Source organism: Petaurus breviceps, unplaced genomic scaffold (genome assembly GCF_028583685.1).
Source record: "Petaurus breviceps papuanus isolate PSGF00001 unplaced genomic scaffold, PetGlider_PUasm1.0 90847, whole genome shotgun sequence".
Taxonomy (NCBI): Eukaryota; Metazoa; Chordata; class Mammalia; order Diprotodontia; family Petauridae; genus Petaurus; species Petaurus breviceps.
The window spans coordinates 18953764-18979207 of NW_027187360.1; positions in this window are offsets into that span (position 1 = coordinate 18953764).

Sequence of the window (25444 nt, forward strand, 5' to 3'; positions counted from 1 at the left end):
TTGTAATGAAAAGACTATTTAACTTGAAGTCAGATGAGCTAGATCAGAAGTCCCATTATCTATTAAATTAGAATCCTCATTCTTACTAGCTTGTATAGCTTTTGGTAAATCATTTAACCTTCTTATGCCAATTTTCAAAACATGTCAATAATATATATCAACCTAGATATAAATATTAATAGATATCAACTATTCCACATTACTTATGGAAAGATCAAGAAGATAAAGGATTTTCATGTACTTTGTACAGTACTACAAAGTAAAGGGTATGATAACCACAACATTATTGTTATTCCTCCAAAACGGGCATCAAGTGATGCATTTATTTGGCCATAATAACTCATCAAATGGAAAAATATACAAAATGGCCCTCACTAACCATACAATTCCCAGCCACGGTTGTTGATTGATGGAAAAGTAGACAGAGAGCACTAAAAAGTTCCTAAACCATTTATGAGTATAGATTTTTATCATTTTCTTCCCAACCAGTTGACAAACTATGAGAGTAATTGAACCAGTTTGTATCTATGTGATCTATATAAATGAAAACAGAAAGCACAAAAAATAAAGCCAGATGTATGGATGGCTCACAGTTTCTCTTCAAGAGAGGAGCTCCTTTAGGAGCTAGTTTGGATTATAGGCAATAAGCATCTTCATAGAGCACTTAGTCATAGCTATCATGAAGACAATTGTAGTTGATTCATTGACATATGTCTAGGTGTGTATATAGATGTAAAATGTTCTGTGTAGTAAAATTATTTAATGTGTTTATGCATATGTATATGTAGGAGCATGCATATGTATATATATACATAGATGCATGGAAACATGCATATTATACATATATGTGCACATGCATGTATTAAAGAATTTTACTCCATAGAACATTTATGTGTAAGCAGAATATTTATATTCCTACATATGTGTATATAAGTGAGTGTATGTGTTCTTAAAGAATTTGACTCCACAGAAACAAATGTAACTCTTAAGACTTGCTTTGTCATGATGTTATCCATTAAAACTATGTGAGTCTGAGACAATTGTACATGTGGTGATGACTTTATGCAATTATTCAGTGATTATTGCCATCAAATGACTTGCAAAGCAGAGAAATGACCTCTTTAAGCTGTTTACTAATGTCATGGAAAAGGTTCCCTTAAGAATATGTACTGTAGAGTTCCCATCATAAGGAAAGCTTTCCTGTCGATGGCAAGGTTTCCCAGATATCCCTACTCAAAGGTGATGTTAAGTGCAACCTTTCAAGTCTTTACTGTGAAATCTGTAGCAGTACACAAGAGGTTGATCTAACTCTCCATTGTAGAAAGACAACTTCAATAAAATATGCCTTTTGCCTATACAATGTGGCATTAGCTAGACTGCCAGCCCTTTAGGTTAGAGTTTATATATTGATCGATAGCAATCTATATATAGAAAAGGCACTGCAGGTAGCAAGCAAATTGGGACCAGAATTGAATGGACAGAGAAGATAAAGGTGAATCAACTATGGGAAACTACATAATTCTTTTTTTTAAATTTATTTTATTTTTAATTTATGAAATTAAACAAGCATTTCTATAACATAGTAGAATAATAAAAAGATAATGTATGTACATAAAACTGCAAATCTGTTACATACAATTTGCAAATCCTTTTAAATACATAATAAATTTGTCATGTTTCTTTTTTTTCTTCCATCTTCCCCCTGCCCTAGAGATATCTACCATTAGACACAAATGTGTGTATAAAAATAATCATTTTATACATATATTTCTATTTATTAGTTCTTTCTCTGGATGCAGATAGCATTATCCTTTATATATCCTTTGTAGTTAATCTGGGTATTTATATTACTCCAAATGACTTAGTCTTTCTCTTATTACAAACTTCTCATTCCTCAAAACTCCAAGTCTTTCAGATGTTCTCCCAGGGTTGCTCTGTGACTGCTATGATCTTGGAAGAAGTAAAAATACCAGTAACTCAAAAGAGAAATAGAGTAAGTCATCATGGGGAGAGGGCATTCAGGGGAAGGGGGACAGTGTGTAAGGTGATTATAGTGTATTGCCACTGAAGACCTAAGTACAGATGACATAAAATGCACTATGGAGGATGTTTGCTCCCAGAAAGTGGTAGGCTTGCCACTTAATGAAAATTCAAGAAAATAGATCAACAGCCTGGCTTCCAAATCATTTGGTAAATCTTGTTGATCCTACCTCCATCACATCTCTCCTGTTGGTCTGTCTCTCTGCACTCACTCAACTATCTCCCTAGTTCAGGCACTTGTCTTCTTTTATCTGGACTATTATAAGAGACTTTGAGTTGATCTCTCACCTTCCTAATCTATTTTCCACACAGCTACCAAAGTGTTATTCCAAAAGTGCAGGTATATTCATGCCACCACCCCCACCACCAGCCAGTGAGCTCCAGTGGCCCCCTATTGCCTATAGGATATTCACATCCGTTGACATTTTGGCTTCTGGACTCCAAGGCAGGCCTTCTCTTCACTGCTTCTTCTAAACATTGATATACCTGAGATATTCAGAGAACTGGAGCAAAACCTAAAGCATAACCAGAAGGAGAAAAAAAGCAAAGCAAAGCAAAACCCAAACAACTGCTGATGCTACTGATGAAAATTTGTGGAGTTGTATGTAATATGCTTCAGGAGAATGAATACCTACCCTGAGGAGATCACATGAAGCATGAAGTGTTACCTTTGTAGTGTGGGAAAGTTCTTTGTGAAGAGTTTGTAAAGTGCTTTAGGTTATTCCTCCTTCTAAGTAGTTTTGATTGTGAATAAGTTAGATGTATGTCTAACATATTTTCCTAGATTCATGAAAATATTATGTTCAATTTGAATTCTAAAAATGCAAAGTGTTTCAAAATCTTCAATATCCTAAAACTGCATTAAGACTTTGGGATACTTCATATTTATTAAAAAAAACTTTTCCTATTTCAATCAATGTAAGTAATCTAATCTATCAATTATCTATCTATTATCTAATCTATCAATCTAATCTAATCTAATTCAATCTGTCTAAGTAAGTTCTAAACAAAGTGATCTCTGGCTTCCTCAGTGTGGGTGGCTTATCTAGATAGAAAACCCTTTCATTTATTGAATTGTTTTGGTCTTGAATCGTATGAACATATTTTCATGATTTTTCACTTTAAACATGTGGGAATGACTGAAATTCCCTCAATAGGATCAGATCTTTAGTTTATATCTAAAAGGATCTTCATTTTATATCTCAGAAGCCACACAAGCTCCTTGTTGTTGTTCATTTGTTTTCATTCATGTTTGTCTCATCCTTATCCCCTTTTGGGGGTTTTCTTGGCAAAGATACTGGAATGGTTTACCATTTCCTTTTCTGGTACATAAGCCCACCCATTTCATTTTTTGGATCAGGTGATCTACATCCAAGAGGTGTGAGGATTTGCCTGAGGTCACACAGGTAGTGTCCGAGGTATAATATGATCCAAGGTCCTCTGATACCAGAAGTAGTGCTCATTAGCTGTAACTGTTATCATCATCACTGTCATTGCCATCATCATTGTCATCATTATCTCCTCCTCCTTCTCCTCCTCCTCTTCTTCCTCTTCCTCCTCCTTCTCCTTCCTCTTCTTCCAGAAATGGACTAGATCATCATAAACTTCTGGAGTCAAAAAGGACCTTAGTGGTCATCTATCCCTCTTGATTTATGGATGAGACAACAGAGACCCAGAGAGGATAATTGATTTACTGGTCTCATAAGTAGATAATCAGCATCATGAGTAGAATTTGAATTCAGGTCCTTTGACTCTAAAGGTTGTACTGTGTCCATGGTACCAATCAACTATTTTCCAGTCATTGTCTGACTGGGTTGATTATTTTTCTAGAAATCATAAAGAAGCCTTTGGAAGGCAAGACAAAGAGTGGGCCCTGCCACTGTTCTACTCATTTCCAACTCTATCATGTCATAGACCTTCTAAAATAAAAGGAGAAAATGACTGCGCAGTACTGTACACACAGGTGGTGTGATGACCAAGAGCATAATTGGAATTATGACATGATGAATCACAGTCACTGGTTTTTACCATGAAAAGTTCCTGTATTTGAAATTACTTTTGATAGGCCACACACACACACACACACACACACACACACACACACACAAGCAACATCCTATAGAAGTGATCAGATATAGAATCTTCATGCAGAATGGGGTGCTTCTGGATTTTAAATCAATTTCCTCTCCCTCTGATGAACATTAAATGCATTTCAAACACCTTCAGTGTTAGAACTTTAGTGTTAAAATTTTAATTTCCTGGTATTTATCATCTTTGTTCTTGGAATTGGGGTGTTTGGATTTTATTCCCTAAATGACAATCAAAAAGGAGCTTAGAATCAGAGTTGTACTTTATAGAGACGGAAGGTAACTAGGCGATTTCTGCCAAGAACAAACCTCTAAAACAAATAAAAGCAGCCTCCCCCAAGGAGCTACATTTATCGCACCTGCTGCTGTTTGTTAAATGTTAAACTATTTTTCTCAAGTAGCATTCATAAAATAATAGAAAATTTTATTGTTTGCGGTAGCTCTGTGGCTCTTCTACAAATAATGATTTCAGCATTGTTCTTACTGTAGCAAGAGGTAACATGCAGTTTCATCAGAGCCTAAACAACAGGTTTTTTTCTGAATACTCTTTATTTTAATCATGTAAATGTGATGAGGTCATGTTTTCAGCTGCTCCTGCAGCATACTCAGCAAAGATGCACCCTTCCTTCTCTCCGGGAGACTTGGTTCTGTTTTTAGAATTCCTCAAAGGACTGAAATCAAGTCGTTGCTATAATATCTCTTCTATTTGGTGTTTTAAAAGAAAGATAAAAAAGATGGTTCCACCAGGCAATCAACAAGTATATTCCATGAGGTGCAACTTCAGGGAGGATAAAGAAGCAATGTGAGAACTGGTCTTTGCCCTCAAGGAGATTTTATTTGGAGCCCATACACTAATCTCTAAAAAATGATAGCAAGAAATAGAAATTAACTTGTATGATTACACAAGTGATATCCCCCAATAGCAGGTAATCTTCGTGAGGGGAGTGACTTTTAAATTTTAACTTACATCCACACAACCTAGCACAAACTCTTGAATATAATAAGTACTTAAAAACTTATTCTGAAAAAAGAATCAATAGGCTTCATCAGAGTGCACTATATTATTGTTATTATTTCTGGAATCATTTATCTCCCTTCAAGGTACAGGTGAAGTACTGTCTCCAATATGAGACCTTTCCTGATCCCTCTAGTTCTTTGTGACACTCCCAGAGGACTATATTTATTTTTATGTCCTTTGTATTTACTTATCTATATGCTATGCATATTTTTTCTCTTTCCTTTTCCCCCTCCTCCATGTAAACTCCTTGAGGATCAAATATTCCCTTATTTGCTTTTGCATCCTCAGTGCCTAGAACAGTACCTATTGCATAGATGCTTATTAAATGTTTGTAAAATTGAATCAAATGAAAAATCTGGAGTGTTTCTAGAGGAGGAGGGTAACTAGGATTTTACTGGGACAGAGAACCTCAAAAGCTAGGTGAGGACCTTGTAGGAATTGGGGATATTTGGCCTAGAGAAACAAAATGTTGGAGAGACTTGCTAGGTGCTATATATTTAAAGGACTATCATACAAAACCAGACTTAGTCGTGCTTTGTTTGGCCCCACCTCTGAAGCAGGATCAGGAATTCTGAGTTACAAGGAGAAAGCAAAAATCTTGCAATATCCAGATCTATCTTGAAATAGATTATCTTGTAGAATCCTGTGAATTTACCAATTCGATAAGGAGGGTTATAGATTCAGAGCTTGAAGGACCCTTAGAGGCCTACTAGGCCAACCCCTCATTTTATAGATTTGGAACCTGAGTCTCAAACAAGAGAAATCATTTGTCCAAGTCCACATACATAAAGAGTGGCAATACTGGGGCGCCAACATGGGTGCTCTGATTCTGAAGGAAGAACTTCTTATTTCCATTGCACAAAGTAAGATTTAAATAGACTGATATTTTAGTGAATGGTCTTCCAAGCAAAGGGAAGCAACATGGCACCTGCGGAGAATTCATAGTATGTTAAGAATGGGACAAATCTGCTGTTTTCAGAAATCCCACTATATGAAAAAACACAATTACAGAAGGAAAGAATGAGTTAGAATATTCACATTATGAGGGGATGTTTAATTTCTAAGTAGATGAACTCTGGTCTTCCTTGACATAGCCTCTCCCCTCCCTGGCATTTCAGTATTGATTTATAAGTAACATTTCTTTTCAGTGTGGCTAGTAATGGGTGGGGGAAAGGGGAGGGTGCAGCTAGGTAGCTAGGTGGTGCAGTGCATAGAGTACTGGGCCTAGAATCAGGAAAACGTGAGTTCAAATTCGTCTCCAGGTATTTAGTAGCTGTGTGACCTTGGATAAGTCACTTAACCCTGTTTGCCTCAGTTTACTCTTCTGTAAAATGAACTGGAGAAGAAAATGGCAAACCATCTCAGTATCTTTGTAAGAAAAACACAAGTAGTATCATGAAGAGTCAGACATGACAGAATAATGAAAAGGGGTTTTTTGTTTGTTTGCAGTTTTTAACAGATTAGGATCATGACCATTAGTGTTCAGAGAGACTAATGACTCAGCATCTTTCTAAAATTGTAATATGAGGCAACAGAAGTCCAGGATCCCCAAACCTTGAAATTTGCACCACTTTTCAGTAACCTGCCTGCACATAAAGTAGGACATGCCTGTTGAAAAAATAAAGATGATTATCTGCTGGGAGCTTGATGGTAACAAAGTGGGGGTGGATTTGTACTAATTGCTTCCTTGGTTGTATGTACCTATGAGATCAAATTCAAGTTAACATATTTATTTGAGGAGTGAAAATAGACTTTCTGTAGTTGCATGAAAGAAACTCTTTTTAGTCTTAGAATTAATTTTATAAAACCTCACGTCCTGGGGTGGCTAAATCTGACCTCAGACACTTGATATACTAAATAGTACTGTGACTTTGGGCAAGTCACTTAATCCCAATTGTCCTCCAAAAAGCAAAAAAACAAAAAACAACACAAAAAAACCTCCTCAAGTCCAAACCCCTCATTTGACAGTTGAAGAAAGTGATAGACAATCAGATACTGTGTGCCAGGCGCTATGCCCAGTGCTGGGGATATAGAGATAAAAGAAAAATAAAATTGTGTCCTCAAAATTTTTACATTCCAATCAGGAGAAATAGACATGTGTTATGAAATGTATATAAAAATAGATAAAACAGGATGGGGGAGGGGTGAGATGGGGGTGAGGAGAGGGAAAAGTCAATAGCAGCCTTTGAGGATCAGGAAAGACCCAGGTAGAAGTGACTGATCTAAGGTCATACCACCAGAAGTGACAAAGCTGGTCCTCCAGTACAGGTTTTCTGATTTGAAAACTGTTTGCCCCACAGTGCCTCTCTGAAAACTAGATGTGGCTTACTTGTGGGGGGCAGGCAGAAGTGATTAGAATGAAATACTTTAGAGAATTCTGAGTGAGGGTGTATTCCAAGTATAGGGCTACTAGGGAGTGAGTATGTGTGATTAATGGAGGTGTGAATGAATGAATGTATGTTGTACATAGTTGGCATCTAATAAGTGCTTGTTGAAATGAATAAATGAAAGGTATGAGTAAATTAGGCCAAAGAAGCAGGCGACAATGTAAAGAGAAGGAGCAACCTTTAGTTTGCTGTATTTCCTCTCAAAAGACCTATTTCATCTGTTTAAAAACTTGATTCAGATGGAATTAAAGTATATGGACTCAGTAAAAATGTATAAAAGGCAAGGCACAGTTTCTGTCATCTAGCATTGCATTCATTAAAGTTTAATTTGATCTTTTTTAATATCATGTTAAAATGTTTCCATCTTAGAATGAAATAGTTATAGTTAGCATAAATCTGCCATATACACTGAAGCTTCATTTTTATTAGCTTTTATTTAACTTGGTAAAAGGTAATTTATTTTTATTAATTGAATCATTTTTCCCTTTCAGTCAGTAAAAGCAACTCTAGCTCTAAGCTGGTATTTGTGTAAAACTGCTTTCATCCTATGCCTTAAGTTGCCTGCACTTTTAACCTTTTTCTGGCTATTGTGTTTAGAGAGTTTTATGTGCTCTTTATTATCTGCTCCACTGATTCCCTTCTTCATTTTAATAAAAAAGAAAAGCAGATTGACCACTAGATTATTTAGATTCCCTAGACTTATCAGTATCTTAGAACTGCTTTATATTATCCTAAGAGGACAAAAACAACACACCAAGAAAGTATTAACATCTAAATATACATAAGTACCAGCACTCAAGACTTAGTAGGATTTAGAAAATATGGTGGTCTCTTTGCAAAGGAACCAGCTGCCCTTGGGATCTCGTGGTAAGAAGGTGCATTTAAAATTACTTCGTATGATTTTTTGCTCTTTAAACCCCTTCATAACCTTCCCCACTTCTTCCTCCTTCTGAATGGATAAAATGGGGCTTCCCAGAGATAAAGTGACATGGGCTCTCTGTGAAAGACACTGTAAGTTTTCAAATAGTACCAAAGTTGTTCTTACCAATGATTTTTCCTTAAATTAAAATTAAGTATTAATGTCAGGACACATTTGGAAGCCTTAGTCTTACATTATCCTCTACTGAGTGGCTTTAAAGAGAACCTGGGTAAATTATTTTAAAGTTGACCTAAAATAGTTTCTACATCAGAGGCAACCTTTAGTTTTTATTCTTCACATGATTTTTCTGAAAAGATTTCACACAACTCATTTATTTACATTTGTAAATATTTATACCCTTTTACATACATACACACGCACATACATACATAGACAGTTTGACTTGATTTTTGATCTAGGTTGAGCATACATTTACCTCTGTGCCTTGTGATCCAAGTGGTTCTTTCTCCTAAAATGCTTATTATGGTTGCTAGACTTTGAATGCAGAATACCATACATCACTTTTAAAATGTTCTCCTTGAAGTTGAAGACTTGACTCTTCCCCCAAATTCCAAAACTCACATTCCAGAGGTCAGTGTGAAAGTCTTGGGTAGAGTTAGGTTGAGATTTCAGAATGGGTAAGCTGAGGAGGATGGGAATGAGAAATGGGGTTGTGGAGGGCTTGGAATGGGATTTGGATAAGGATCTGCAGGAATTCAGAGTCACTGGGATGTGAAGCATTGATCAGGTGTGAGAATGGTCATCACTGAGTGGAGGATGCCACTCCTCCACCCAATGTAAGTTTGGAGATAGACCTGGAGGCAAGTGCAATATGAGATTGGAGGCACAGGGTCAGATAGTCAGACGCATTCCCCCACCCCACCCCCTTTTTTGTTGTTGTTGTTCAACCATTTCAGTTATGTCCAACTCTTCATGACCTCTTTTTGGGTTTTCTTGCCAGAGATACAAAACCACAAATAATGAGCACTTCTGGTGTGGATTGCCTGGAAAAATTTTGCTTTCCCTTTGAAAGGACAGGAAAAATAAACAGCTGTAATATTTTCTATCTATAATAGGCCAACTTTTTGGAGAGTCAGCATTTATACCCCTTTATCTTAAGTCAATAAGGAATGACTTCCAGAGTTTATAGGTACCCTTGTGTCCATTTTCCATGTTCGAAATTAACTTTGAGGCTTCTGCCCTGGCACCAATTCAGTTGCATAAACATTTTAAAGAAAACACCTGTTATCTAGGCACTCTGCAAAGAATGAGGGCTATAAAGACAAGAAAATGAAACTATGCTTTCAAGGAGTTTGCATCCTGCTTGCTTCTTTACAGAAAAATAAGAGTTGAGGTAGATTTTCTTTTTAGATTTATTTAGACTAAACAATAAAAAAGGGAATTTTGATTTGTTTCTTGGATTTCCAGGTGGATTTCCAGATTTAAAATAAAAATAATACATATACTCTTTACCTGACAGACTTGAAAGGGAAATATTTTATACACCTTAAACCTCTCTATAAATGTGAATTGGTTCTATCATTATTATTTAGAGTTAGACCAAATTGCTAGTATAATTGCTTCACAAGTCAAGCTAGTTTGCCTATGTGCTTATTGTAGTAGCAGCAGGGTCAATAAAATATTCACAGTGAATTGCTGACAGCTTCCTTTACAATAATATGTTTGTATAGTGTCTATGATGTTTGTACAGTGCTTTTGACTTTTTTCCCCCAAACTGTCACATTTGATTTCACTTGGCTTGATAAACTGACCCTGAAAGGAGGAAAGAGTGACAAATTAATCAAATTTTGTTTGATAATCAATTCAAAAGAATTTAAGCACCTACTATGTGCCTAGGCCTCTGTTAGCTTCAAGGAATGCAAAGCCAAAAGTGAAACAACTCCTCCACTCAAGGAGTTTAGAATTCCCACTAGGAAAAAAACAATATGTGCACATAAAATTCTGAGTGCTTATTCTCTCCCTCCCTGCTTGAAAGCCAGGTACCTTCCAAAGTAATATTTAAACAAGCTTTCCCCATACCTAGAATACTCTCTTTCCTCACCTTTTCCTTGTTTAACCTTAGCTTCCATCAAAATACAGGTACCACTTTCTATTGGAATTCTTTCCTGATTCCCTCCCATCCCCTCTCTACTGTTACTGTTCATCTCCCAAATTGCTTTTTATTTACTTTGTATATGTATCTGCACATACTTAACTGGTCATGTTGTTACCTCCAGTACAAAGAAAATTCCCTGAGGGCAGGGAGTACTCTATTTTTTTTTCTTTGTATCTATAGTACCCAGAACAGTGACTGGCATGTCACAGGTATTCACCAAATGCTTGTGGAAATAAATTGAATGGAATGAAATGACATTTATTATCATCCCCCCTCCCCCAATTCAGATTGGGAAGATATTGCAGTATTCTAAGATTGGGAGTCAGGAGACCTAGGTTCAACCAGTAGCCAATGGTATGACCCTTGTATAATTGGAGAGGGTTGAACTTAAATCTTTTAAAGCTTCTAGCTATCACATTCTGTCATTCCAGGATTCTGCCTCTACAACACTTCTTACATTTGTCCCCATCTCTCCAATCACATGGCCACCACCCTAGTTTAAGCCCTGATCCTCTTTTGCCTGGTCCATTGTTAGAGGCTCCCAGTGGGACTCCAATTTCCTGTCTGCCCTTTCTCCAGTCTTCCACCCAGCTGCCAACATAAGCTTCCTAAATAAAGCAAGTCTGAATTTGCCCCTCCCCTGTTCACAAATTTCAAGGATTTCTTATTGCCTCTAGGTTATAACATAAACTTTCAGGATTTTTTGGTAATCTGATTTTAGTCTACATTTCAAGGCTTATTTTCTTCTTCTTCATGCATGCTATATTCCAGTCAAATTGACCTACTTTCTGATTGCCTCCATGCCTTTGCATAGACTATCCTCATGCCTGTTAGATAATACAGCCTCCTAACCAACCTCCAAGTCCTAGAATCCCTTATTTCTTCTCAAGATCTCCCTGGTTGTTAAGAATTCTCTCCTTCCTTAAATAATCCCAATACACTTGTTTCTATGTTTTCCACAGTAGAATTTAAGCTCCTTGCAGGCAAAGGCCCTTTTAAAATTTGTTTTCTTAACCATGATGCCAAGCAACCCAGTTTACTTCAATAAACATGAAATAAGACTCTAATATGTGCCAGGCCCCTGTGCTAATGCCCACAATTGCCTTTCTTCTCTGATTGGAGGGCTGGGAGGTCGAGCAGGAAGTTCCTGCCAAAGTCTTCCCTTTTAGAAGACACTGAACTTCCAGAACTTTCCATGGAATTCTCCATTTTCCATCAGCAGTTCAGGATGTTAAGTATCAAAATTTTAACTCCAATTGAATGGTGATGAGATTTTAACACATAATAGGCGCTTAATAAATGCTTGTTAGATTGCATTTGAGAAGTAGGTAGACAGGATATGGGGGACAGTTCCTGTCCACAATGAATAAAGCATGACTACCAGAAAGTAGCATATTACCTGAAATGCTCAAGGCTAGTCTGCATAATTAGGCAGAATGTCAGCCTAGGGATTAGTGTAACTTTGTGGCTCTCTGTCAGTAATTAGTATTGGATCTATCCCTTGCATTAACAGGGCTTTGCTTCAGAGCAAGCTGTAGTGGCACTGCAGTTTAGGCTTTCCTTGGGTAATTAGTACAGGCAAAATATAGGAGATTCTCCTTTTTCTCTCATTATGATTCATTCTCTTTCTGTGTCTTTGTGTCTGTCACTGTTTTTCTCCCTCCTCACCCTGTCCTTCCTTCCTTCTCTCTCTCTCTGTTTCTCTCCCTCTCTCTCTCTGTTTCTCTCTCTCTCTCTCTCTCTCTCTCTCTCTCTCTCTCTCTCTCTCTCTCTCTCTCTCTCTCTCTCTCTCTCTCTCTCTCTCTCTCTCTCTCTCTCTCTCTCTCTCACACACACACACACACACACACACACACACACACACACATGGAAAAGGGACCATGGGTCCTCAAATTATGAAGCATAGACATTGTTTAAAGGGACCATCTTGACATTTCGTACTTAACTATTTTATACTTAAAACGTTTGCCTGTTACTCCAATTATTGCTGATTATTAAAGATGATGGAGGGAAAAAACTTAGAACAACAATGGCAATTTCTTTTTTATCACTTATGCTGCTGCTTGTTTATGTTGATGAAATTATGAGAACATTATTCTGAATATACTGAATGCAATGCTTGGTATGTTTCCCAGTTGAGTAAGTGAATGCAGAATAGATTCATGTTTGATTTAGAGTCAAATTGAACTTATTCATTATCATTCAGTTCTTCACTAGATCAATACCATTGTGGATAGCTTTCTTGGTCTGCAAGGGAACAGTTAAATTCCCCCAAACTATGTTTTAACTGAAATGAACATACAAATAAACACACAGAGGTGTGGGCACATGCACACACACACACACACACACACACATGAGTGCACATGACTTAATAGATTTTCTTCCTCTTGGATATTGAAACATTTTTGCTTCTAGGTTGTACATTGAAGAGTTGAAATAACGAGATGAGTTCCAATGTTAACTTTTTGTTTCCAGATCATATATAATATAGGTCAGGTCATTTTTTTTAGGAGAGAAATAATAGCTCAAATTATTATTGATTTTTAATAGCACCATTTTCAGGACCAAGGGGAAGAGGAGAAACAGGAGTGAGGGTTGAATGCTTGGTTCATCCTAATGCTATTTGCTCAGGCATCTCCCATATAATTTAGCTCAGTTGGAAGTCTTTGTTGAATAGACCCAGGACAGGACTAACAGAGGATTGAGGCATAGAATTGAGGTAGTTTGGCTGAGAGGCATGTGGAATCGTCTTCATCAGAGGTCTTAAAGAATGAGCGAAATAACTACCTAGAGAGCAGAGATTAGAGAGTCTAACTTTCTTCTTCACTACAAGGAGTTAGGCTAAAAAGAACATCACAGCCTAAGTTCCTGGAGAATTTTATACTTACTAAAAGGCTTAACAGCTCCTGTGAGACTTAGGTGGGGAACTTAGCAATTATCCAATCCAACCCTTTAATTTTCCCAATCAATCAGCAAGTATTTATTAAGTATCTACTATGTGCCAGACACTGTTGTGCTGTTCATTTGTTTCAGTTGTGCATGATGCCTCATGACCCCATTTAGGGATTTCCTGTCATAGATAACCAAGTGATTTTCCATTTCCTTCTCTAGCTCATTTTGTAGATGAGCAAACAAGGTAAAAGGGTTAAATGACTTACCCAGTTGGGTTTACACAATTAGTAAGTGTCTGAGGCCAGATTTAAACTCAGGAAGACGAACCTTCCTCATTTCAGACCTGGCACTCTATCCATTGTACCACCTACCTGCTCCCTGGACATAGTTCAAGGTGCTTGGTAGACATATACAAGGATCATTCTAATGGGAGTAGGGGAGAGAATATATATAACATATTGTAGCAGCAAGCACCCTAGCGTACCCAGGATGGCTGCCAACACAGGTTCTTAGATCTGCTTTTCTAAAGGAAAGCAACTCAAAATGGGTTAACAATTTTGCTTTATTCAAACATATGTCAATTACCTAGTTCAAGGGGAAAAGGTCAGCATCCTGAACTTTAGAGAATACAAGTTACAAGCAAACAACAAATACAGAGAAACATTAGCAGACAGGCTTCCAACTGTCTGACCATTACATCCATACCTAGTCAGTTACCAGAGAAACCAACGTCTGGGTTTTCAAAGGGGGGGAGGGGGAGGGCTCAATGGCTGCCCAGTCTCATCTGATCAAATCATATAACTCATCTCAAAGTGAGCCCCAAAACAAAATCTCACATTAGGGTATATATAGCCTTCTCCTGGATCAGAGAATGTAAAAACCCTCTTGTCCCACTGCCCAATCACAAAGCATCAAGGTGTGGGCATTCCTGAAAAACAAGCCTCCTGTCACAGGCTCCATGTGACCACATTCAGCCTATTAGGGGGCAGAGTATATTTTCAAATCAAGGAAGGTTCTTAGAGTTCACTTAAGACTATCAAAGGACCTAGGGGAAGGGAAAATTTTAAATTCCTCTTCCCATAACACATATATAGCATAAATGCAAAGTGAATAAATGTAGGTGTATGCAAAGTGGTTAAATACAAGATAGTTTGGGATAGAGGGAAGGTGCTAGCATTCAAAAGATGGTGCCTGAGTCGAGTCTTAAAATAAAAGAAAGACTCTGAGGCAGAAGTGAGGAAGGAGGACGTTCCCAGGATGTGTGCAGAGAGATTAAATGACCTTCTTCAAGTTAGATTCCTGGAAAGTGAAAAGATCTAAGATTCAACCTCAGGTTTTGTCTAAGACTTGTTATGCCAAAGGACCCCAAGACTAATTCAAGATTCTTCTACTTGGTGCTTACTCAAAACTTCTGTTGATTCAATAAAGGATTGTTTAAAATGTCACCCTCAACTCTCATGATTACATAAAACATACAACTTTTCCATAAAACATCCATTTCAGCTAAATCCTCTAAATCTCTAAGGTTTAAAATCAACTTAATCATCACTCAGTTTGTTAAAACTAAGTTCAACATATAATTCAATAAGAAGTCGAGGACCTGGAACTTTTTATTGTGGGAATTCCTTTTACCTTCTCTGTAATGTATACTCTTAGAGAATTACCTGATACCCAAAGAGTTTAAATGACTTGCCCTTGGAGACAAACCTTGAAAATGTCAGGGTCAGGATTTAAACCTTAGTCTTCCTGATTTTGTTTAGGATTCTATCAACTTGACTACACTGATTTTCAATTACCTGGGGAAGGAGGCACCTAAAACACCAGTCTAATATGAGAGGTAGCTATTTAACAATGAAACTGGGTTCTGGGAGCACAGTAGAAGAGTAAGGAAGAGTAGGATGGGGACAATGGAGGCGTGAGACTTAATTGGTTGGATTTGAAGAAATGAGTAGTAGTGGTGAACGCAGAGAGTCTTGAAGCCATGCTACAGTAGATTATCAATAACCTTCGCAACAACAAAAGTAAGTCCTTAAGAAAGAAGTAGAAAAGGAGTGAAGACCTGGCCTTGTTGAAAGGTCAGATATCTAGTCCCTTGTCTTGCCCTTTGGTCAGGGTAAGGATTATTGGAATCCTGAGAGCTAGATGGCTTATTTAAATTTGAGATATATTTTAAGTACTGATCTTCAGCCTAGTCATCTCTGACCTATGATTCATTCCAATGTTGAGCAGAGTCCCACTTCACGTAAGAAAAAATTTCCTCTCTATTCTGGTTGTACAGGAGATGAACGGGCTGCCTCAAGCAAGTACCCTGTCCATCCTTACTTGGAAATCTTAAAAGGCTAGAAGACTGTGTGCTGGGGGTTCTGTGGAGGGGGATTCTTAGGCCCAGTTTGGACTAGATGAGCTCTGAGATCTCTTGTAATTTGTTGCATGTTTCAAAAATGGGACCAGGGCAGGATCAACCTGGGACAAAATTTACCTAGTACCAGGGGAAATCTAACATCCTAGCAGATTGAGCCTGAGGTAATATTGGGCCCAAAGCCAACAATTAACAACAAGTTTTCCTGATGTTTAAAGTAAAATAATGGTAGATTGGGAAGTACTAGGAGGTAGTGAGGCAGTTCATCTCTGGGGAGATCAGGTATGACAAAGCATTTTGCTAAAGACAAAATACAAAAGACCCAGTTTCAAGTCAGCCATTGACTCATCCAAGCAACCATAGACTGCAGTCAGAATGCAGGCCCAGAAGATTGTTCAGCAGGGAAACATGTAGCAATCCAAGGTAAACCAAACACAGGAAACAAAGTTCAAGTAGAGACCTCTCTCAGAGGGAAATGAGACCTTAAAATTAATCAGTGAGTCAACTAGAATGTATTAACTGCCTACTAGGTTCTACTTACTGTCCACATTTTATATACCTAAAAGATAAAGGAGGGGAGAGTCAGGGGCAAGAAAGGACAGGGAAAGAACCAAGGAAAATTCTTCCGTAAAACTTAGGATTTGAGCTAAATATTTTTTTTTCAAATGCTTTATTAACTTCTGATTTACATCATTCATTTCTGCCAGATTTTGAGTTACAAATTTTCTCTCCAGTTTCCCCTACCCAGTGCCCCAAAATATCAGTCCCACAGGATATCCCCTCCTCCAATCTGCTCTCTCCCATATTTTCTCCTATACCCCTTTCAACTTTCCCAGTGGATCTCTATGCCTCAGTGCCTGTATATCTTATTTCCCAATTACATGTAAAATAGTATTAATAATAGTGTATATATGTATATATATATATATATATATATATATATATTTGAATATTTGATTTTAAAACTTTGAATTCCAGATTCATTCCCTTCCTCCCTTGTCACCCACCCTTACTGGGAAGATAAGCAGTTCAGTATAAGTTGTACATGTGTGGCTAATGCAAAACAATAACATAGTAGATTTATTGTAAAAGACTGAATATGTTTCCCTCCCTCCTATCCCACCTCCCACTTGTTCTATTCTCTACTTTGATCCTGTCCCTTTTCAGAAGCGGGTACTTCAAACTTCCCTCCCCCCAGCCTGCCCTCCCTTCCGTCATCCCCCCTCTTATTCCCTCCCCCCCCTACTCTCCTAGAGGGTGAGATACCCTATTTAGTGTGTATTTCATTCCCTCCTCAAGCAAAATTCAGTGGGAGTAAGGTTGACCCATTCCCTTTTGCCTTCCTATTCTTCCCCTCCAATGTAGCCATTTTCCCTTGCCTCTTCTATATGAGATAGGATTCTGTCTCTCCCCATCTCCTCTCATTATATTCCTCTCTCACCTCTTAATTTCACCTGTTAAATTGGTCCTGTATGTATGTCTCTATGTATACCTGTAAACATATTTACACACATTCACATATGTATTCATATGCCTATATACCCTCATATTTAGACATATATATATATATATATATATATATATATATTTCTATTCCCTTCAACTACTGAGAAAAGTTTCACAAGCTAAAATTATTGTTTTTCCATGTAGGGATGTTAATACTTCAACTTTGATAAGTTCCTTATGATTTCTTTTCCCTGTTTACCTTCTCATGCTTCTCTTCCTTCTTGTATCTGAATGTCAAATTTTCTATTCAACTCTGGTTTTTTCAGCAAGAATACTTGAAAGTCCTCTGTTCCACTGAATGACCATATTTTCCCCTGAAACATGATACTCAGTTTTGCTGGGTAGGTGACTCTTGGTTTTAATCCCAACTCCTTTGCCCTCCGGAATATCATATTCCAAGCCCTTCGATCCCTCGGTGTAGAAGCTGCCAGATCCTGGGTTATCCTGATAGTGTTTCCACAATATTCAAATTGTTTCTTCCTGGTTGCTTGTAATATTCTCTCCTTAATCTGGGAATTCCGGAACCTGGCTGTAATATTCCTAGGAGTTTTCTTTTTGGGATCTTTTTCAGGAGGTGATAGGTGGAATCTTTCAACCTCTATTTTTCCCTCTGGTTCTAAAACATCAGGACAGTTTTCTTTGAGAACTTCCTGGAGGATGATTTCTAGGTTCTTACTTTGATCATGGCTTTCAGGTAGTCCAGTAATTTTTAAATTATCTCTCCTGGATCTGTTTTCTAGGTCAGTGGATTTTCCCATGTGATATTTCACCTTGCCTTCTATTCTTTCATTTGTTTGGATCTGTTTAATAGCATCTTGATTTCTCATAAAGTCATTAGCTTCCATTTGCTCCAGTCTAATTCTGAAGCAATGATTCTCCTCATTGAGCTTTTGAGATTCTATTTCCATCTGGCAAATTCAGCTTTTTAAGACATTCTTCTCCTCATTGCCTTTTTTGAGCCTCTTTTGCCATTTGAGTTAGTCTATTTTTTAAGGTGTTATTTTCCTCAGTCAGTCTGTTGACTGTCATTTTGTAATTTTCTTGCATCATTCTCATTTCTCTTCCCAATTTTTCTTCCACTTCTCTTATCTGCTTCTTAAGGTCCTCTATTGCCTGTAACCAGCTCATATTTTCCTTTGAAGCTTTTGGTGCAGGAATTCTGACTTCGTTGTCTTCCTCCTCTTCCATGCTTTGCTCCTTTTTGTCCCCAAAATAGGAGTCTAATGTTGGAATCTTCTGTCTGCTTTGTTTCCTTTGCCTGGTCATGTCACCCCTCAGTCACTTGACCCCTGGGCTTTCTGCTACAGTAGGACTCTGCCACCAGACAGAGGAGCTTTCGTCCCAAATGCTGGGGTTTTCTCAGCTGCCAGAGGTATTAGATGGGTGCCCTCTCTGAGATCTCCACACACTCTGGCAATCTGGATACACACCCCACGACCTCCACCCTAGACTGCAGTCCAGATCCAAGAAGGTTAAAGCAAGAGGGATTACACCTCAGACTGGTGCTTGGTCCCCCTGCACTCTGTAGGCCAGGAGCTGAAGCTGCCACATGGCGCTGGCTGGCTTTGCTGGTGTCTCAGAGGCTTCTCGCCCCAGGGGCAAAAGCCAAGCTCTCCCACTTACTGGGTCCCAAAGTCCAGACTGCACAGACCTCTCACTTTGTCCTTCGAATCTATGTGTGGATAAATCTGGAAACAGTCACAGCTGCTGCTGATCTGGAGTCCCTCCTGTGGGCTGCTGGTCAGGCCTGCCCTGGGGCTAAAGCCTTGGTGTGGCCTGGGCTCAGCTCCCAGAGCACTGCACTGGCTGATTCTTGCTGGCATGCCAGGGTGTCCTCAGCAGGAGGTTAGATTCTCTGTGTCATTTTGTGGGTTCTGCAGCTCCAAAATTTGTTCAGAGTCCCCTTTTCACATGGATTGGGGAAGGTGGAAACCGGAGAAGCAGGGAGGTCCTGCTTCTACTCTGCCATCTTGCTGAGGTAAATATTGAAGGAAGTCAGGAGGCAGAGGTGAGAAGGAGAGCATTTCCTTGAATAGAGAACAGCCAGTGCAAAGACCCAGTGTTGAAAAATGGAGTGTAGTGTGTGAGGAACAATAAAAAAAAATAACCCAGGTATCTATTTGATAGAATTTATGGAGGTAAGCAAAAAAGTAAGTAATTAAAAAAGAAAATGGCAAAGTAGGAATGGGCCAGATTGTGAAGTGCCTTAAATGCCAAACAAAGGTTTTCTGACATGATGCTGGAGGAGGTAGTAGGTAAATATTAATTATATGGATCATATGGTCAGGCATACATTTTAGGAAAGTGAATTTGGCAGCTGAGTGGAAGATGCATTGGAAAATTTTAAGGCAGAAAACCAACCAGAAGGCTTATACAGTAGTCTAGACATGAAATAATGAGAGCCTGCACCATTGTGGTGGCTTGTGTCAATGGAGAGAAGGGAACATATATGAGAAGTCTTGTGAAGATAGAAACCACAGCAATAATTGCATTTTGACTAATTGCCTCCCTGGAATCTACATCTACCCTGGAAGTGTATGGGGAACATACCCCTCAACTTCTTTTTCCAGTTTGTTGCCCTGCAGCTGCCAGCTCTAAGTAGTTTGAGCATACTCTTAAACTCTCCTACTGTCACTGAGTCTTCCAGTTCATTTGCTATCCATCTAAGTAGAGTCTCTTGTGGACATGTGCAAGCGTTCCTGATCCTAACGTATTACACTCTACACTTTGACTCTATTTGAATAAATTTTAAATATCCAAAAGAATTGTAATAAATTGGACCTCTTAATGAAATAGGCAATAAAATGGATTATTCAGGTGATGCTGTTTTATCATGGTCTCATTATAATTATATAATCCCTATTAAGATCTGGATCAAAGATGAATCTCTCCCCAGAGGCCTTACCTCGTACTTTAATAAATTCTATTTATTGCGTGAACCCATGGTGAATATACATTTTTATGCTTTCATACAAATGTGTGGCAACATGACACAGAATACATATATAAGCAATCTATTGTCATAATGCCTTTGGGTATTTTTATGTTAGAACTCTTGTTACTGTTCAGTGGTTTATTGGAAGAAGCGTTAAGTTGGATGCCTATTTTCATAACCCTGTTTTTCATCTGGGAATGTTGTGAAAAGTTCTGCTCAAAATAGCAGTCTTGGAATCTTACTTTAACACAGTTTGGAGGTCCTCTGTTGTTTAAAGCTGTGTGTGTTGAACTGACATCGATGCTTCAGTATCATATAATGCTTTTGTTAACAGGTGCAATAATTTCCTAACTGGATTGTCAGTAGTGGTACATTGGGGAATATTTCACTTATCTGTTACCAAACAAAACACAGAGCAGAGCTGAAAGGACAACTTAACTGGTCAAGAGTTCATAATCACTATTTTATGAAAACAGAATAAATTTTCTTTAAAATATTGAACTCTTCAAATAGGAAATATAATGGAGTCCTATGGTTAGGAAGGATATAGACTTATTCACTAATCTTGGGATACCATATCTAAGGAACAATGGTAGAACACCTCCCCTGCCAACCCCACTCCCCAAAAAAGGAAGTTTCAGTATACTATACTGGGAAGAGAACTTGCTATGGGAGTATAGAGACTGGCATTTTAGTCTCCACTTTAGCCACTATTTATAACGTTGGTTAAATTCTAGAATTTGTGTGTTTAGAACTATAAGATATAGTAAAAGTCATTTGGTGCAACTCCTTCGTTATATAAATGAGGAACTTAGTCCATGAAAGGGGAACTTACTAGCCCATGGTCAAATGTAGTAAGTGGCAAAGTGAGGATTATAATAGAGGTCCTTTTGTTCTAAATCCAGTGATCTTTCTATCACACCATGTTGCTTCTGGGATTGACGGGTTACTCGAATTCATCAAGTTCATCTAAGTGGTTTCTTACTATTTCCATTCCCATCAATCTTGAGAACTTCTATTCTTCCAGAGTTGACTTTCCTCTGTAGAATTTTAGTCAGTGAGATACTCTACCTTCTTCCTTCTCCCCAGCAGCTGCAAGTTCTAGCACTCCTCCTGACCCTGAAACTATGACCAGGACCCCCACTGCCTCGTGACCAATCACAAGTGCTTCTCTCCACCTTGGAACTGCAATCTAGAACTACTTATGGGCAATAGAATTGCTAGTTAGTACCAGTTGCGCCCAGTGCCAGCAAAAGGTCCCCCATAATTTCTTTCTGACCAGCTATCCAACCCCTTCTGTCTCTGGTCTGAGAACTCCCAAAGCTGCTGCTGCTTGTATTGTAGTCACCTTCAAAGCCCACCACTGGTGCTCCTGCTGTGCTCTGGGCCTTCACCTGCAGTAGTGTACCAGAGTTCTCCTATCAACCTCCTAAGTTGTCTTAGACTGGAAAAATGTCTCCCTCTGAACTTTTGTTTGCTCTGCTGCCCCAAGATTTTATTTGAGGCATTATTTTCAAGTTTGGAGGGGAGTGTTGGGAGAGGTCAGATGGATCCCAACCATCTTGACTCCACCCCTGCTTTGTTAACTTTAAAGCACTATGTAAGCATCAGCTTAAATCAGATACCTGCCAACTATGTAGTTCTATCATTCTATAAGCAATAAGTAGAATTCTTCTAAGAAAGCTTTGAAGGTCCTAGGAATCAGATCTAAATCTGGAAGGGAGGTCATTTCACAGATGAAGCAACTGGGGTCAGAGAGATTAAGTACTTTTCCTATTGTAAGTAATACATAAGTAATAAGTGACAGAAGTAGGATTTGAACCTAGATCTCTGGACTCCAAATTCAGTGTTCCTTCCTTACTCACACACTGCCTCATCAGGGAAAGGCAGGAAATGCATCCCAGTGGAGAACAAAATACATTCTTTTTCTACCATTCATTCTCCTCCTAGCCCTGTTCCTGACTTTCTGTATGTCAAAACATTATTCCCATGACCAGTACTTTTCTTCTTTTTTTCCCCAGCTTTCTATTGTATGTCATTTCCCCACATTAGATATAAGCACAGTGAGAAAAGGAACTGTCTTTTTGCTTGTAATTTTATTCCTAATGTTTAGCACAGTGCCTGGCATATAGTAAACAATAAATGCTTGTCTTTTTTGTTTGTTCATTTGTTCATTCGTTCATTTGCTCCTTCCTTCCTACCTTCCTTTCTTCCTCCTTCCCTTCCTTCTTCCCTCCCACCATCCCTTTCCAATTCATCCCATGACTTCACAACATATCTCCCGGATTTTGGTGTCCTTTCATACAGTAATAGATATAACAAGTTTCAGCTGTTGAACATCAGCGATTATTTTGAAGATAAGAAAAGTAGATGAGCTTTTCTTGGGAAGCCACACATGTTGATATAAACTCCCCAAAGTGTTAGCCAGAGGGTTAATACTTTCTGAACATAGCCCAGAGATTGGATGTGGTGACTTATTTCTACTGACAGCAGTCAGGAAAGCCCAATTTTAAAAGAAGGATTTAGATAAAACTGCTTATTAGCAAAGTGAGGATTATCCAGGATTTTAAAGTTTGTTCTTATCTTCCATGTTGTTCAAGTATAGAAACTTGAGAATGTTGCAGTCCTTCCATTATGGATCTGCAGCTATGTAAAGCATCAGACAGCCTTATTGGAGTGAAACCTGCTGTTAGCCTGGAGGCTTTTTTTGCAATTGTCTGAAGAAGATGCTTGATAAAAACAATGTGTGTGCATGAGTAAAAGGAAAACAAATTGCTTGCTTTAATTTCTTTTACTGCAACAATATCATTTACATCACTGTGAGCTACTCATAGGGGGAAGCGTTATATCCAGAAGGTCTTTAAGAAAAAAAAAAGACCCTTACATTTCTAAGATTCTAGAGCTGGGAAGGCCCACCAGAGCTCATCTAGCCTACGTGCTTTCTGCCAAGGAATCATAAAGATATTCTTTTCTAAAGCATATCCTACTTATATCTCATTCCTATTGATCTACAAACATTGGCGTAATGTAGGGATCTCTGATTACTTGGAAAATTTAAACAAAGCTTACTTAGATGGTTAAGTTCAACATTATCTTCCTCAGACCCTGCCCCCCTATTTGACATGATAACTCATAAATGACATAAAAAAAAAGAAAAAAAAGGAGTTTGGGACATGATGTTCACATAATGAGACATATTTCACATGCAATTTTGTCACTTTTTTTTACAATGTATGTGGGCAATTGGGGAAAGTCAACCAGTTCTTTTGCCTGAGAAATTAATTGGTGGAAATTGCTATTTGTAATTTTTCATAGGCCAATTTTTTTTTCAATAAGCTAGGATTATTTATTAAAATTAAAAGGCCTAATTCCTTCCATATGACTGCCCTGTAGATAGATAAAAAATATATTCTGCATCACCTATGTTCCTTTGTGCAGATTAAACACCTTCAATTTCCAGACTTTTTCATTATCCTGCTTGCACTCCTTAAGTTATGTGCCATATTGTCAATAGCCTTCTGAAAATGGTATTAGAAGTAAATAGAGTTTACCAGTTTTAATTTGACCAATGATTTCTAACAGAGCTCCTTTGTTCTCTTGCCCTGTCCCTTTCTGGATATTATGTGTCCATTCATTCAGCCTAGTATTTATTGTACATTGAGGGTGGAGGAAGGTCAGGTGCCATATCACATTTTTTTCTCATATTGAGCTTTCAGTACATTGAAAACTCCACCTGATTTTCACTTTGAGTTTTGTGTAGCCACATACCCCTGTGAAGTTGATTTTTTGAACCCAAATGTGAGATTTGGAAATTTGATAGGAACAAATGTAATCTCATTATTAGATGACTATTTCAGCCTTGTGAAATTTTGCAGGATCCTTATTTTCCAATATAACTAATATAATTATCCTCTGATGACTCATGTCATCAACAGGTTTTCTGAGTATGTCTTCTGTGTTTTCATTTAATTCAGTGGCTATTAATTTGAGGCCTATGAATTTTTCTAACATATTTTAAAAATATTTATGTATATATGTATGTATAATTGCTTTCTTTTGCAATCCTAAGTATTTTATCTTATGCATTTAAAAGCATCATTCTTAGAAGGAATGTACAAGTTTCATTGGATTGTCGAAGGATATTTTGAAAAAATTATTTAAAATCTGCGTTCTAAGCCATTAATAAAAAAAAATGTGAACCTATATGACCCAAAACAGAACCATACTGCATACCACTAGAAACCCTTTAAAGTTGACATATATACTTTAAAACATAATTTTTGGATATGATCTTCCCACCAGTTCTGAGTGAAACTATAGTTGTCTTCTTCTGCAGAGGATTAAAAAAGAATATGTATTATAGTGCAAAGCAGTATTTTGTGGTGCAGTGGTTCTCAAAACTTTCTTACTCATAGCGTGGTATTATTCTTTACTGTAAGTAATTGTAGGGCAAAGCTCATGGCATACCCTTTGAGACTCAAAGATTCAGTGAAAACCAGAAAACTTTAGTTTGATTCTAAGCTGTGTTCTTACTAGCCCATAACTTTGAGGAAATAGAAATTGCTCTTAGTTTCCTTATCTGCAAAATGCAAATCACAAATTTTTACTACTTGCCTGATGAAGTTTGTTGTTTTTGTTGTTGTTTATGAAAAAAGCACTTTGTATAATGTGAACTGCTATAAAAATATCATTTGCTCCTTTAGCATTTCAAAAGGTCTATGATTTCAACAGGATGCTCTTTTCTACTTAGTAAGGTCACAGCTCCTTTTCTTTAGATAACTTTATTATTTTCTGTGGACAAAAAGTCAGGTTATGGATCAGTCATATTATGAGCCTCTCAGCTTATCACATAGCTCTCTCATCAGATGTATAGATTTAGAACTGGAAGTGGTATTAAATGCTATCTATTCCAACCCCTTCACTTTATAAAGGAGAAAACTGATGCGTAGAGAATTTAAGTGACTTGCTCAAGATCACCTTGTTAACAAATGGCAGAGACAGACTTTGAACCCATGTCTTAAGAGCTGGTTGCAAGACCTTTCTAGCTCAAATTCTGAAACACTTTGCCTTTCATAGAGGCACAGAGCCTAGAGTCACTGCCACATCAGCTTGAAGCATTGATCTTTAATAAAAGATGATAAACTTTGGTTAGAGGGTTAAGATATTATGATACAATAATGAA